General features: G+C 38.4%; 1 non-coding gene across 1 annotated transcript; it reads left to right on the top strand.

The window, feature by feature from the left end:
- The first annotated feature begins 11959 nt into the window (after positions 1 to 11959).
- LOC119050699 (small nucleolar RNA SNORA57) lies at positions 11960 to 12108 on the top strand. Its single transcript, XR_005082804.1, has one exon. It is a non-coding gene; the product is annotated as a small nucleolar RNA SNORA57 (small nucleolar RNA).
- The last annotated feature ends 3886 nt before the right edge of the window (positions 12109 to 15994 follow it).

The following is a 15994-nucleotide window of genomic DNA, read 5'->3' as shown; positions in this document are numbered from 1 at the left end:
GTAAAAGCCTGGAGTTGGCGAGGGGTGGGGTAAGTGGAGAGGCAAGGGCAGAGGAGTGAAAGGGCGGGGTAACCTCTCGCAAAACAGGAAAAAAGAGGGAAAGTGAAGGGGCGGGGCAAAAAGCTTAAAATAAAAGTGGAAAAATAACGGAAAGGGGGCGAGTGGTATTTTAAAGTGCCTAAGCTCGGAAAGAAAGGTCAAATAAAAAATCTCAGCACCCACTAGGTTCCAGGTGTTAGGGACCGAAGAATAAGGTTCGGGACCTGTACTCAAAGCACTTGGTTGACAAAGACCAAGTTGTAAACAAAAGAAAGGAACACACACACACACACACACACACACACACACACACACAAGGATCTGAAGAGTAGAAATGAAAACGGGGAGTTTCAGTTAACCTGTAACTCACAATCAACCAGAAAATAATGAGGGCCTGCTGACCAGCTTTTGGCTCTAGACCACCGTGGTGGAAGGAATGGATGCAAAGCGCCCTGGGTGATTCCGTTTACCCAGTGGGCTTTATTCGAATTTTAAGCCTCTCGGGTGAAAGTTCTGTAGTCTTGCGAGATTACGCAATAACATGGTTTATGTGTTGTGTACAGTGTAACAGTTTAGCCAGTGCAAGGCATGTGCCTAAATGATTGTTGAATGAATGCATGTTTGGAATACCTTTGTTCCCCCATTAAATAAGTTCTTAAGGCAGCACACGTTAGCCGACATTAGGGAATAATTACTAAGGATGATGCCAAGAGCTGCATGTGTATACAACTACCCTATGAGACAGTTTATATTATTTTCCCTTTTTGATAGATGAGAAAACTGATATAGTAAGAAGTTGAGAAAGTAACTTGGTAAGTGGTAGAGCTGAGAATCAAATTCCAGTCTGATTTCAGAGCCCAGGCTCTTAACCACTCTACTATTCTGTTCTCAATTTTAATACCCTTGTTACCTTCAGAAACGTACTTATTAAAAATAGAGATAATTGTCGTGGCTGGTGTGGCTCGTGGTTGAGTGCTAGCCTGCCAACCAAAGGGTCACTGGTTCCATTCCCAGTCTAGGACACATGCCTAGGTTGTAGGACAGGTCCCCAGTAGGGGACACAGGAGAGGCAACCACACATCGATGTTTCTCTTTCTTCAACCTCCCTTCCCCTCTCTAAAAAATAAATAAAATCTTTTTAAAAAATAGAGATAAGAAATATGTGCATACATTCCAAAATGTGAATCCCCTTGAATTTACATCTCAGCAAAGCACTCCCTTCCAGCCAGCAAAAGAATGTTGTAGCTTAGAGTCAGTCTTCATTCAGAAGGACTACACTCTCTCCAGTGACATGAATTGTATGTCCAGCTGTGGCCTGGACTGTCCCTCACATCCGGGTCTCTGAACCTATTAGAATTACTCATATAGGCCTCTCTGTGAGCAAATCACTACCAGCTTTTCTACAAAATTACACTTTTGCCTCTTCAGCCACTGCCACCACCAACTACTCTCATTGACCACCTAAATAAACTTTGTTAAAAGGAGCTTTGTTTTCAAATTACTCATTTTAAAAGTTCTAGAATAGATACGTTTTAAAATAGCATTTGTAAAAGCATTATAAACATATACACACTTTTATTTAACACATTTTCAGTTTGCTTTGTTATCAATATTTTTCTAAAACTACATTAAAAATCTAGTCCTCATTATCAAAATTGGCCACTTTCCTTTTAAATAACCTTCTTTTTTTGTCTTTACCATAAAGACCCGTATTTGATTATATTCCATCTTCTGTTATGCTTGAATTCTGATGTCTCCAGTAGATAAGCTATTGAAGAGGATAGAATCCTGGAATCTTCAAGTCAGAAATCTATTTAGAGGTCCCTTCTATAATATTTATTATAGACAATTGTGCAGTCTCTGCTAGAATACTCCCAGTGTAAGTATACAGCACAAGTCAGCTCATTTCACTATTGGGTAACTTTGTTAGAAAGTTTTCATTTATGATGAGCCAAAATGTGCTTTCCTCTTTCTACTCTCCCAAGAGAAACACCTGGTATTTAATTCTTTTTAAAGACTTTATTTATTTATTTTAGAGAGAAAGGAAGGGAAGGATAAAGAGAGGTAAAGCAACATCAATGTGTTGTTGCCGCTCATGCTCCCCTACTGGTCCCCTGGCCTGCAACCCAGGCATGTGCTCTGACTGGGAATCAAATCTGAAACCCTTAGGTTTTCAGGCTTGCACCCAATTCACCTAACTACACCAGCCAGGGCACCTGGTCTTATAATATGAAAAGAGCACTATATTTTGTACCAGATGATCTTTTTTTTTATTAATTGAGGTGAAGTTCACCTCACTAAGACAATATTATATGTCAATTATATCTCAGTAAAACTGGAAGGGGGACAACAAACAAAAAACGATATAAAATTGAGAACATTTTTATTTTAATTAAAAGACACTGGTAAGAGAATAAAAAGGCAAGGTCCAGACAGCGAGAAGAGATTTTTAATCCTTGTATCCTACAAAATCGCATATCCAGTATAAACTTCTAAACTCAGCAATAAAAAGACAACTTAATTTTTAATGGGAAAAATACTTGAAAGGTGTTTCATAAAAGAATATATCAAAATTATCAGTAAGTATATGAAAAGTGCATAGCATTATTAATCATGTAGAAAATTCAACTTCAAACACAGCCACAAGCTAGGCCAAAGTTAAAAGGACTGACAATACAAGGGGTTTAGTAGAAAGCACTTCAAATTCTTATCCACTGCTAGGAGGAGGAGGTATTAGTTTTCTATTGCTGTGTAAAAAAAATTGCCACAAATTTATCAGCTTAAAACACCACACACTTACTGCCTTCCAGCTTCTGCTGGTCGAGTCCAGACATGACTTATTGGGCTCTTGGTGTCAGAAGGCTGCAATCGAGGATCAGCCAGAATTGATTTTTATCTTGAAACTTGACTGGGGAAGGATTCACTTCCAAACCCAATCAACTTATCGCAGATTTCACTTCTTTACAGCTGTAGTATCAAGGACTTCAGTTTCTTGCTGGTTATTAGACAAAAGCCACTCTCAGCTCCTAGGACTGTCCCCAGTTTCTTGTGACACAGTACTTTTTATAGGAAGTTCATACTATAGCTACTTGATGCTTCCAGGCCGGCAGAAGAAGAGAGAGCCTCAGATGTGGTTTCATTAGCACAGAATATGTGAGACTATTATTTTCTGTGATAAAGACTATACCTATATTTTAAAACTACAAATAGCTTCTTTTTTCCTGATTATTATAAAGTACATAGTCATAAAACATTTTAAACTATGCTCAAAAGTGGAAAGAAGAAAAAATTAATGGAAATCCATATATTCAAAGAGCACTACTCTTAACAGTATTGAGGGGCTCCTTCTAGTGCCCTCTCAATGCATACACACATAGTTATACCACCACTCTTGTGATGTGTGTGTTGCAGTTACATCCTCCTGCTGGGTGGCCTCATGTGATGAAGTCAGCATCATCGGTATATCTAACTTACACTCTTCCTGAATTTGCAGGGTTGTTGTTGTTGTTATTGTTAAACTATATTTTGTTGATTATGCCATTCGAGTTGTCCCATTTTTTTCTCCCTTTTATTCACCTGCACCCTGCACCCCCCTCCCACCAGCATCCCCCCTCCTTAGTTCATGTCCATGGGCTGTACATACAAGTTATTTGGCTTCTCCATTTCTTATACTATTCTTAACCTTCCTCTATTTCTACCTACCATTTATGCTAATTATTCTCTGTACTGTTTCCCCCATTTCCCCCCCCAACTGATAACCCTCCAGGTGACCTGTATTTCTATAATTCTGTTCCTGTTCTAGTTGTTTGTTTATGTTTTTGGTTCACTTGTTAATAATTGTCAGTTTGTTGTCAATTTACTGTTCATAGTTTTGATCTTCTTTTTACTAGATAAGTCCCTTTAACATTTCACATAATAAGGGCTTTGTGATGACAAACTCCTTTAACTTGACCTTATTTGAGAAGCACTTTATCTGCCCTTCCATTCTGAATGAAAGCTTTGCTGGATAGAGTAATCTTGGTTGTAGGTCTTTGCCTTTCATGACTTCAAATACTTCTTTCCAGCCCCTTCTTGCCTGCAAGGTTTGAGAAATCAGCTGATAGTCTTATGGGAACTCCTTTGTAGGTGATTGTCTTCTTCTCTCTTGCTGCTTTTAAGATTCTCTCCTTATCTTTCATCTTAGGTAATGTAATTATGATGTGCCTTGGTGTGTGCTTCCTTGAGTCCAACTTATTTGGGACTCACTGAGCTTCCTAGACTTTCTGGAAACCTATTTCCTTTGCCAGATTGGGGAAGTTTTCCTTCATTATTTTTTTAAATAAGTTTCCATTTATTGCTCTTCCTCTTCTCCTTCTGGCATGCCTCTGATTCAGATACTGGAACCTTTAAAATTGTCCCAAAGGTCCCTAAGCCTCTCCTCATTTTTTTGAATTCTTGTTTCTCCATGCCATTATGGTTGAATGTTTATTTCTTCCTTCTGCTCCAAATTGTTGATTTGAGTCCCAGTTTCCTTCCCTCCACTGTTGGTTTACTTTATGTTTTTCTTTATTTCACTTTGCATAGCCTCCACTTTTTCCTTTATTTTGCAACCATACTCAACCATTTCTGTCAGCATCCTGACTAGCAGTGTTTTCGAACTGTGCATCTCATAGGTTGGCTATCTCTTTATCACTTAGCTCTATTTTTGGAGTTTTGATCTGTTCTTCCATTTGAGCCATATTTCTTCATCTCAGCGTACTTGTTTCATTGTAGGGGGTGGAGCCTTAGGTATTTGCCAGGACGGGGCAACACACTTCACTGCACTGTGGCACTCTATGTGGGGGAGGGATCAAAGAGGGAACAATGCTGCTTGCTTGGCTTTCAGCTGGCTTTCAATCAGTTCCCCCACTACCCACAAGCAAATTGGACCCTTCTGGTGCAGATCCTAGGCAAGTGGGCCTGTGTACACTCTAGGACTCTGTGTGTCTCTGCAATGAACTCTCCTGTGAGGCTGGAAATTTCTCCCACTATGGCAACCCCCACAGATTTTTATAGCCAGAGGTTTTGAGGCTATCTTTCCCTGTGCTAGAAACATGGGATGTGCAGTCTGTCTCGCTCCCTCGTTGTTCCTCCTGGTTTATCCACACAGAAATGTGGGCTGCAAGCCACTACCTCACCTGCCTTGTCCTCCAGACACCACCTTGCCATGTGTCCTCTCTACCCTGGCCCTGGCTGCCAGTCTCCACTTCTCCTACCAGTATAAATAAATGTTTCTTCTTTAACTCCTCAGTTGTCAGTCTTACACACAGTTCAATTTTCTGGCAGTTCTGGTTGTTTTTTTTTGTTTTAAAATTTGTCATTGTCCTTGTTTTGGTTGTGCAAGGTATATCTACCTACCCCTCCATCTTGGCCAAAAGCCCTAAATTTTCAGGTTTTAAAAGTTATGCATCTTGATGAAAGGAAAAGGAAAACCCACACACAAAAAAACATACACAAAAAGATAAAAATACAAAAGAAGTAAAAATGTAAACATCATCCCCATTAGCCAATATCATTATTCATATATCTAAGTGTGTCCTTCCAGTCTTTCTTTCTCTTATATAAATATAAATATTTTTGTCAATTTTGGTTTTCAAAAGGTTTGTCCATTTTATTTATGTTTTCAAAGAACCAGCGCTTGGATTCATTGATCTTTTGTATCATTTTTTAGACTCTTGCTTATTTCTGTTCTGATTTTTATTATGTCCTACCTTCTCCTCGTTTGGGGCTTTGTTTGTTGTTCATTTTCAAGTTCCTCTAAGTATGAAGTTAGATTGTCTGTTTAAGCTTCTTCTTTTTTAAGATTTTATTTTTTTTTTCTTTAGACAGAAGGGAAGGTGAGGGGAAGAGAGGGAGAGAAACATCAATGTGTGGATGCCTCTCAGGTGCCCCTCATGAGGACCTGGCCTACAACCCAGGCATGTGCCCTGACTGAGAATTGAACCAGCGACCCTTTGGTTTGCAGGCTGGCACTCAATCCACTAAGCCACACCAACCAGGGCTTTTTCTTGTTTTTTGTTTTGTTTTGTTTTGTTTTTGATAGGCCTGTAATACTATGAATTTCTCTCATAGGATTGCTTTCCCAGTGTCCCACAGATTTTGGATTATTATGTCCTCATTTCCATTTGTTTCAAGGTATCTTTTGATTTCTTCCTTGATCTCATTCTTAACCCATTCATTGTTTAATAACCTGTTATTTAGCTTCCATGTCTTTGTGTTTTTTCCCATGTGATGTATTTCTAGTTCCATAGCATTGTGGTCAGAGAAAATATTTGATATGATTTCAATCTTCTTCAATTTATTGAGACTTGTTTTGTGTCCTAGCATATGGTCTATCCTAGAAAATGTTCCATGTGCTCTTGAAAAGTAAGTACAGTCTGCTGCTTTGGGGTGAAATGCTCTGAAGACATCAATGAAATTAATTTGATCTAGTGTGTTGTTTAAGGCCACTGTCTCCTTGTTGATTTTTTGCCTGGAAAATCTATTCATTGAAGTCAATGGTGCGTTAAAATCCCCAACTATGACTGTATTTTATGTCCATCAAGATTTGCTTCTCATAGGTGCTCCTATGTTGGATGCATAAATGTTTATTAGGGTAATATGCTCCTGTTGGATTGCTCCCCTCATTACTATTTAGTGTCCTTCTTTGTCTCTTACTATAGCCTTAGTTTTAAAGTCTATTTTGTCCAATATAAGTACTACTATCCCAGCTTTTTCTTTTTCATTTGCATGAAATATCTTTCTCCATCCCCTTACTTTTAGTCTGTGTGTATCTTTCAATCCGAGATGGCTCTCTTGTAGGTAGCATCTTTATGGGCCTTGTTTTCTTACCCATTCAGCTACCCTTTGTCTTTTGGTTGGAGCATTTAAGGCATTTACATTTAAGGTGATTGTTGATAGACACATCTGTATTGCCATTTTATTGTTAGATTGTATTCCTCTGACCTTTTTTCTTCTTATCCCTCTTTCATCCTCCTTCCTCCTCCTTCCTCCTCCTCCTCCTCTTCCCTCTCCTTCACCTTCTTCTTCTTCTTCTTCTTCTTCTTCTTCTTCTTCTTCTTCTTCTTCTTCTTCTTCTTCTTCTTCTTCTTCTTCTTCTTCTTCTTCTTCTTCTTCACCTTTTCCTCCTCCTTCTTCTTGCAAGCCCTTTAACATTTGTTGCAGTACTGGTTTGGTGTTAACAATTTCCTTTAGCTTTTTCTTGTCTGGGAAGCTCCTTGTTTCTCCTTTGATTTTAAATGATAGCCTTGCTGGATAAAGTAGTTTTGGTTGTATGTCCTTGCTTTTCATAATGTTGAATATTTCACACCACTCCCTTCTGACATGAAATGTTCTGTTGAGTAATCAGATCACCCATCTAATTGGTGCTCCCCTGTAGGTAACTTCCTGCTTTTCTCTTGTGCTTTTAGGATTCTCTCCATGTCATTTTAAGTATGATGTGTCTCAGTGTATGCTTCTTTGGGTCCAACTTGTTTGCAACTCTCTGAGCTCCCTGGATTTGTGTGACTTTTCCTTCACCCAATTAGGGGAATTTTGGCCATCATTTGTTCAAATAGATTATCAATCCCTTATTCACTCTTTTCTCCTTTTGTTATTCCCATGATGTGGATGTTGTTACACCTCGTGCTATCCAAAATGTTTCTTAAGCTCTCCTTAAAATTTTTCTCCTTTTGCTGCTCTGCCTGCATGTTTTTTCTACCTTGTCTTCCAAATCACTGATGCGATCCTCTGCTTCAGCTAAGCTACTGTTTATTTCTTCCAGTGCATTATTTATCCCAGACATTGCACTCTTTATTTCTGACTGGTCCTTTTTTTATGGTTTCTGTGTCTTTTTTCATGCTGTTGAATGCCCTTATAATCATTACTCTAAACCCTCTCTTTGATAAATTGCTTGCCTCCATTTCAATTAGTTCTTCTGGAAAATTCACACATTCTTTCCTTTGGGGTCTGTTTTTGTCTTCCAATTTTGGCTGCTTCTGTGTATTTTCTGCCTTACTTGTTAAGCTAATCAGTCATTAAATTGATGACCTCTTAATATAATCGAGCTGTAATCAGAAGCCTAGTTTAAGCAGGACAGGGTGGGGCATAGTAATTCCTGCAGATGGGGCTCTTGCTTCCCCTCAGGCTGATGCCACTCAGAGGAGACTGCTCTGCCTGTGCAAGACTGCTCCTGCAAATGGGGAGTGACTTAGCACAGGGATCCTGGCAGCTGTTCCTTCAGTTCTCTTCCCAGAGCCACCAACTCCAGACTCTCCTCAAGCATCTCTAGTCCACTCTTCCCTCCCTTTGACAACACCCTGGGTAAGTGGCTGCAAATGAAATTATGTGTATTGGTCTTCTAGGAGGCTCTCTGTGTCTCCAGCTGTCTTTCCCTGGCAGACAGAAGCCCTGCTGCTTTTCATAGCTGGATGTTATCCGGGTTCCTTTCTGGCTTTGGTGCTATAGGCTTGGGAAGCCCAGCATGGAGTTTAGACCCCACACCCTTCAGGAGGAACCCCCCCCAGCCACTGAAATATCCCTCTGGCACTTGAGCTGCTGCCGAGGGAGCCCAGCAAGTCCTCTCACATCTCCTTTGGACTCCATCCATACCAGCCACGTTGTGGTAAAGTGGTTTCTTCTATCTGTCCAAGGTTCTAAGGCACAGGTAGCAAACACAAGGTCCCTGGGCTAAATCCGGCCCTCCATCTTTTTTTTCCATCCCTCCACCTTGTTTCTACCCAGTGACAGTGCTGAGCTCTCACTTAACTATTAAAGAGTAGTTACATTTATACAGTCCTAAAATTACATTCAGCCCTTTGAAGGCAACTGCAAGGCTGATGTGGCTCCTGGTGAAAATGAGTTTGACACCCCTGTTCTAAGGCTTCTCTCCAGCTAGTGTTCAATGGGTTATTCTGGATGATTTCTTTACAATTTAGTTGTAATTCCAGCCTGCTCCTGTGAGGAAGTTGGTGTAGCTTCCACTTACTCCTCTGCCATCTTGGATCTCCCTACATTTTATTTTTACACTAAGTTTTTCAGTGCTTTTTTACACTCACAGCCCATCTCAATTCAGAGTAGCCATATTTCAAGTGCTCAATAGCCACATTGGCAAGTTGGCCACCGTACTAGACAACAGAAATCTAACTCACTGTGCCATCTGATGATTTATCACATACCTTCTATATCGCATCCCCCAAAGTATCATCTAGTTCCCTGCTACTCATATGTGGTCAGTGATAGCATCAGAATCACTAGGGGCTTGTTAGAAATTCAGATTCTCAGGCCTCACACAGAACTTATTTAAGTTGAAATCTGCATTTTTAGCACTATCCCCAGGTGATTCATTTACATATGTAATTTAAGAAGTCTGTTTTGCCTCCTATTAAACACCACAAGTAGCAGGAAACTTTATCCTTTCCCCAAGGAAGCCTATTCCATCTTTAAATGGTCCTAATTATAAGAAAAAACATTTATCCTTCCTTTATTGAGGATTCCCCATAATTCCCTATAATATTGTGCTAATCACTTCACATGAATTATCTCATTTAAGCTGGGAGTTTATAAGATAAAGGATAATTTTTCTCCTTTTGTTGCTGTTTTGTTTATTGTGGTAAAACATACATAACATAAAAATTTACCATTTTATCTAACTGTATGGGAAAACATATTTGCCAATGATACCTCAGACGAAGGTTTAATCTCCAAAATATGCAAAGCACTTACACGACTCCACTCTAAGAAGACAAGCAACCCAATTAAAAAGTGGGCAAAGGACTTGAACAGACATTTCTCCGAGGAGGACATGCAAAAGATCCTGTGACACATGAAAAGATGCTCAATATCACTAGCTATCAGAGAGATGCAAATTAAAACCACAATGAGATACCACTTTACACCGGTCAGAATGGCCATCATAAACAAAGCAACAAACAACAAGTGTTGGAGAGGCTGTGGAGAAGAGGGGACCCTAATCCATTGTGGGTGGGATTGCAGACTGGTACAACCACTGTGGAAAACAGTATGGAATTTTCTAAAAAAAACTAAAAATGGACCTGTCTTTTGATCCAGCAATTCCACTGCTGGGATTATATCCTAAGAACCCTAAAACACCAATCCAAAAGAACCTATGTACCCCAATGTTCATAGCAGCACAATTTACAATAGCCAAGAGCTGGAAGCAACCTAGGTGCCTGTCAGTAAATGAATGGGTCAAAAAATTGTGGTACATACACACAATGGAATTCTATGCAGCAGAAAGAAAGAAGGAGCTACTACCCTTTGCAACAGCATGGATGGAACTGGAAAATATTATGCTGAGTGAAATAAGCCAGGCAGTGAAAGACAAATACCATATGATCTCACCTTTAATAGGAAGTTAAACAACAAAATAAACAAGCAAGCAAAATATAACCAAAGACACTGAAATAGAGAACAGGGGGACAGTGACCAGAGAGGAGAGGGGAGGGAATTTCAGGGGAAAAGGGGAAGAATTTATAGGAACTAGTATAAAGGACACATGGACAACAACTAAGGGGGGTGGAAATGGGAGGGAGGTGGGGAGCACTGAGGGGGTGGGCTGGGATGGGAGTAAAAAACAGAAAACTGTACTTGAACAATAATTAAATAAATTTTTAAAAAATTTACCATTTTAAGTATAGAATTCAGTGGCATCAAGTACATTCATAGTGTTGTATAATCATCACCACTATTTCCAGAAGTTTTCACTATCCCAAACAAAAACCCATCAAACAACCACTCCCCCTTCCCTTATCTCTCCAACCCTGATAACCACTATTTTTTTCTGTCTCAATAAATTTGAATATTCTAAATACCTCATACAAGGAAAATCATACTATATTTGTCTTTTTGTGTCTGGTTTATTTCACCTAATATAATGCTTTCAAAGTTCACCCACATTGTAGCCTGGATCAGAATTTCCTTCCTTTTTACAATAATTACACCATTGTATGTACACACAATTTTTACTCATCCATTCATCTGCTGATGGACATTTGGGTTGTTTCCACCTTTTTGCTATTGTAAATAATGCTGCTATGAACATTGCTGTGCAAAAATCTGAGCCCTTGCTTTTAATTATTTTGGCTATATACCTCAGAGTGGAATTGTTAAATCATATGGTAATTCCATATTTAACTTTTTAAGGAACCACCAAACTGTTTTCCACAGCAGATGCACCATTTTATCATAGCCTTTTAAATGAATATGTCAGTTATTTTTCTGATCAGAAAATTTTAAAACCATGCTTAAAAAAAACTGGAATATACACACAAAGAAAACTTTATAAAAAGAAAACTGTAGTCTGCCCTAGCTGGTGTGGCTCAGCGGATTGAGTGGCAGCCTGCAAACCAAAGGGTCATTGGTTTGATTCCCAGTTGTGGTGCAGGTTCCCAGTAGGGGCACTTTTCTAGATTTTATTTATTTATTTTTAGAGAGAGGGGAAGGGAGGAAGAAAAAGAGGGACAGAAACATCAATGTGTGGTTGCCTCTCATGTGCCCCCTACTGGGGGCCTGGCCAGCAACCCAGGCATGTGCCCTGACTGGGAATTGAATAAGTGACCCTTTGATTCACAGACCAGCACTCAATCCACTGAGCCACACCAGCCAGGGAAATTCTAAATATTTATACACCTAATAACAGAGCTTCAAAATACACAAAACAAAAAATGATAGAACTGAAAAATAAACAAATACACACTTAAAGATTTCAACACACCTCTCAATAATTGATAGTAAAAGTATATAGAAAATCAGTAAGGATATAGAAGACAACACTATCAACTTGACCTAACTGACATTTATAAAACACTCCAAAAAACCAACAGAATATACACTCCTTTTGCATGGCCGTTGAACAATTAACAAATTAGACCACATTCTCGGCCATAAAACAATTCACAACAAAACTCCTCTTCCTGGTGGGGGTTGGGCATGTGGTCCTGGTCCTTGTAATGTACAGAGTCAGAAGGAAAGGGTCTGGCCCTCTCAGCGTCATGTCTTCAGTGCCTAATAGTTTCCAGTCCAGAGGTTCCATACTCAAGCATTGGAACACAGTTAAAGCCAACAAACAAATAAATAATTTGCAACACATTTAAAAAGTATTGAAATTATGCCAAGGATGTTCTCAACCAACTGGCCAGTGTGGCTCAGTTAGACCAGAAGTGTCTAACTGAAGTGTCATCAGTTAGACCAGAGGTTGAGGGTTTGATTCCCCTTCAGGGAATGTACCAGAGCTTTGGGTTCTATCCCTGGTTGGGATATGTGAGGGAAGGCAGCCTTATGATGATGTTTCTCTCTCACATCAATATCTCTCCCTCTCTCATCAATGTTTCTCTCTCTCCCCCTCCTGCCTTTCCATACTCCCTCTCTCTCTAAAAGTACAGAAAAAAGTTATCTTTCGGTGAGGATAAAAAAAGGTATGCTTTCTGTACAAAATAAAATTAAATTGATTTTATTATACTAGATTATACTAGATCAAAAGAAAGTTTCCTAGAAAATTCCCAAATATTTGGAAACTGAATAACACACCACTAAATAACTGATGGGTCAAGGAGGAAATCAAAAGGAAAATTATAAGGCATTTTAAACTAAATTAAAGTGAAAACATAAAAAAAGTGGGATGCAGCTAAAGATATGGTTAGAAGAGTTATAGCACTAAATGTCTATATTAGAAAACTTTAAATATCTCAAAATAATGACCCTATGAAACTAGAAGACAAATTGCAAGTTAAACCTAAAGCAAGCAAACTTAAACCTAAAGTAAAGATGGCACAAATCAAATACACTGAAAACAGAAAAACAAAGAAATGCTCATTCTTTGAGAATGTCAATAATATAGACGAACCTCTAGCCAGATTGATCAGGACAAAAGGATAAAATTAAATAATATTAGGATTAAGAGAGGGAACATAAATTATAGATCCTACAAATACTGTGGCAGGTAGACTCTAAAATGGTCCCTATTGAGTCTTGCCTCCAGGTATTCTTGTCCATATGTAGTTCTCCCCTTGAGAGTGAACTGACCTAGTGACTTGTTTCTAACCAACAACAATGACAAAAAGGTAATGGGATTCACTTTCTGACTAGGCTATGACTACCAACTTGCTGCACCCTGTTTATGGATGGCTTTACTAAAGCAAGCTTCCATGTTGGAGAGGCAACATGGTAAGGAACTGAGGACAGCCTCTTGTCAACAGTCAACAAGAGACTTAGGCCCTCAGTCCAACAACCCACAAGGAACTGAGTCCTGCCAACAATGTGAGCTTAGAAGTGGATCCTTCCCCAGTCAAGTGTTTAGATGAGCCCTGGCTTGTGTGGCTCAGTGATTGAGTGCCAGCCTGTGAATCAAAGGGTCACCAGTTCAAACCCCAGTCAGAGCACATGCTTGGGTTGCAGGCCAGGTTCCCAGTAGGAGGCACATGAGAGGCAGCCACACCTTGTTTCTCTCCCTCCCTTTCTCCCTCTCTCCTCCTCTCTAAAAATATAAATAAAATCTTTTTAAAAAGTGTTTAGATGAGACCCTGGTCCTGGCTGACAGTTTGATTATAGCCTGTGAAAAGTTCAGGACCCAGCAAAGATGTGACCAGATTCCTGATCTAGAGAAGCTGTGAAATAATAAATGGTGAGTTTGTGGTAATTTGTTGTACAGAAATAGATAACTATACCAATGTTAAAATGATAAGAAAATCTTATCAACAACTTTACGCTAATAAATTTGACAACTGATGAGAAGGACGAATGGAAAATTTTCTTAAGATATACAAACAATCAAGGCACATTCGAAAAGAAATCAGTAATCTGAATAGCCCAATAGCTATTAAAAATTAATTTGTAGTTTAAAAACTTTCCCACAAAGAAAACTTTGGGCACAGATACAACTGGTGAATTCTCCCAAGCATTTAAGTAAGAAATAATTATAGTTCTACATAAACTCTTCCAGAAAATATAAGATAATAGAATATTTCCCAACTCATTCTATGAGACCAGCATTACTGGTCTCATAGACATTATAGGACATTATAGGAAAGAAAACAAATATCTTTATTTAGACACTATAGGAAAGAAAACAAAAGCTAATACCCCTCAAGAAGTTAGGTGCAAAAACTCTTAGCAAAAATTGAGCAACTGGGTGCTAAAGTTTTAGATTTCAAATCTAAAAATATGCAAAAAGGATACTCCATCATAACTATATGGGGTCTATTTGAGGAATGCAAAGTAGGCTTAGCAACCAAAAATTGATCATTGTGATTCACCAACATTAGCAAAAGAATAAAGAAAAATATATAATTATCTCAGTAGACACAGAAAAAGCATTTGACAAAATGCAACGTGTTAGCATAAAATCTCAGATAAAATCTCTCAGCAAACTAAGAATAAAAGGAATCTTCCTCACTCTGGAGAAAGGTACCTATGAAAGACCTACAACTCACATCACATTCAATGATGAGACACTAAATGTTTTCCTTCTAACATCAGAAACAAGGCAAGGCTATCTATCCACTTGTACCATTTCTATTCAATATTATACTGGAAATTTTAGTCAGTGCTATAAGGGAATATAAAAATGCATCTAAACTGGAAAGGTTAAATTTTCATAAAACGTATCATAATGGATGATAAGTTTTCCAAACAGAAAATCTCCCAGAATATACAAAAAAGAAGCTGTAACAACTAATACGTGAGTTTAGCAAGGTTTCAGGATATAAAGTAAGTATATAAGAATCTATTGTACTTTTTTTAAAGATTTTAATTATTTATCTTTAGAGGGGAAAGGAAGGAGATAGGGAGAGAAATATCAATGTATGGTTGCCTCTTGTGTGTCCCCTGCTGGGAACTGGCCTGCAACACAGGCATGTGCCCTAACTAGGAATCGAACCGCGATACTCTGGTTCACAGGCCCTCACTCAATCCACTGAGCCACACCAGCCAGGACAAATTGTATTTTTATATATTAGCAATAAGTAACCAGCCATCCAAAGTTTTCCATTCAAAATGGCATCAAAAATATGAAATGCTTAGGGATAAATTAGATGAAAAAAGTGCAAGGCCTATACATTGAAAACTACAAAAGATTACTTCAAGAAACTAAAGACTTAGAAAGATATACTATATTGGAAGACACAATATTAATAAGATGTTAGTGTTTCACTCCATTAAGGTTATTATTCTCATTGATATACAAATTTCTCCCTCTTTGAAAAGCAAGATCTTCAAGATGAGTCCTGAGTTCTTTTCAGCATGACCCAGGGTCCTTTGATACCTTTCAATATGACAAGATGTCCCAGGACCATCTTGTAATTTCCTCCTCCAGTCATGGAGTTGGCTTTATCTTCAAGGAGATCTGGAAAATATTGTTTTAAATGGCTATATCATATATATGTCTATTATTTATTTAACCAGTCCACTATTTGGAAAGAAACAGATTAAATAGTTTCTAACTATTCTGTATTATAAAATAAGTAGAGTTATTATAGGAGTAGTATATATAAGTGATAGATAGTGTGCTTATTAATGTTTTCTATATTATCTAATATTTAACAAAAACCTAGTCAATTGACCTATTTATGGCCTGACCAATAAACTAGTGTGCATGATTCATCTGTTAGAGACATCTCCCTTTTGCACGCAATGGATTAAAATGCAGGAGCATGACACAGTGAAGACAGTCCTGAGAGAGAAGTTCATAGCAATACAGCCCTACCTAAAGAAGATAGAAACATCTCAAATAAATAACCTAATGCTACATCTAAAAGACCTAGAGGAACAAAAACAATGCCCAGAGCCATTAGAAAAAAGGAAATAATCAAGATCAGAGCGCAATTAAATGACACAGAGAATTAAAAAAAAAAAAAACAATCTGAAGAATCAATGAATCCAGGAGCTGCTTCTTTGAAAAGATAAACAGAATTGACAAACCTTTAACCAGATTAATTTAAAAAAA

Source organism: Artibeus jamaicensis, unplaced genomic scaffold (assembly GCF_021234435.1).
Source record: "Artibeus jamaicensis isolate MK-2021 breed Jamaican fruit bat unplaced genomic scaffold, CSHL_Jam_final contig_240, whole genome shotgun sequence".
Taxonomy (NCBI): Eukaryota; Metazoa; Chordata; class Mammalia; order Chiroptera; family Phyllostomidae; genus Artibeus; species Artibeus jamaicensis.
The sequence above is the reverse complement of the archived record's forward strand: the minus strand, read 5'-3'. Positions and strand labels throughout refer to the sequence as shown.